This window comes from Marmota marmota, unplaced genomic scaffold, assembly GCF_001458135.2.
Source record: "Marmota marmota marmota unplaced genomic scaffold, marMar, whole genome shotgun sequence".
In the NCBI taxonomy this organism is placed as follows: Eukaryota; Metazoa; Chordata; class Mammalia; order Rodentia; family Sciuridae; genus Marmota; species Marmota marmota.
In genome coordinates, this window is record NW_026000222.1 from 2,113,206 (window position 1) to 2,114,167 (window position 962).

Genomic DNA, 962 nt, shown 5'->3' on the forward strand with positions numbered 1-962 from the left:
GGCTGCCCCAGGGGCCACCCTGTCTTTGGGACATCCTTGGGCACCATGGTCACAGTGTCTGTCCCCCACCTCCATCACTGGCCCATGCCAGCACCAGGTTGGGTGGTCAGGGCGACCGAGAGGCCACCGGGTGCTGGCTGCCCTCTGGTTGGGGCCGTCTCACGTCACCCTGTTTTACAGCTGGGTGGTGGCAGTGCCAAGTGCCAAAACCTCACCCAGAGGCCACAGGCAGGGGAGGGCTGGGACCGGGGGCTCTGTGCCTCGGCCTCCGGTCCTTTCCCCACTGGCCACCTGTGGTGTGGGGTCCGTGGGGACTGCTGCTTCCCACCCTGGTCCTCGTTCCCAGACTGAGTCTGAGCCTCGTGAGCCAGTCCGTGCCTCGGTTTCCCCGGCTCTGGGCCCCAGCCGGCACTGGCTGGGGACAGCCCAGCTGCCCGCGGAGTCCTCGCCTGGACGGCTCAGCCGGGCCTGGCGTGGCCTGTGGGGGCCGGCACCTGCCCCTCCCTCCTCCTCGCCTCCCCGTCCCCCACCAAGCCACCCTCCCTGGCCAGCCCAGCTGCCCTCCGTGGCCAGCCCAGCCACCCTCCCTGGCCAGCCCAGCCGCCCTCCCTGGCCAGCCCAGCCGCCCGCCCTGGCCAGCCCAGCCGCCCGCCCTGGCCAGCCTAGCCACCCTGGAGCCTTGGCCCCTCGTGAGACCCTCAAGGCTAAAAATAGCGCAGGGCGTCTCTAGGCTTCCCTGTGACCTCGCGGTCCGGTCAAGTGTACGCGGCCTTCCTACGTTAATTAGCGCCGGCCCCTGACCCTGCACATCTGCGTTTGGGTTTGAGGGGTGAACAAGGTCCCACTCCCCAAACATTGGGCAGGCTGTCCCTGCCCTGCTGGCCAGGGGACACTATTCTCTCAAGGCTCCTGCCCGGGCAGCTGGACAGCTGTGGCTGGTGCAGGGAGAGGGGCCTGTGGGA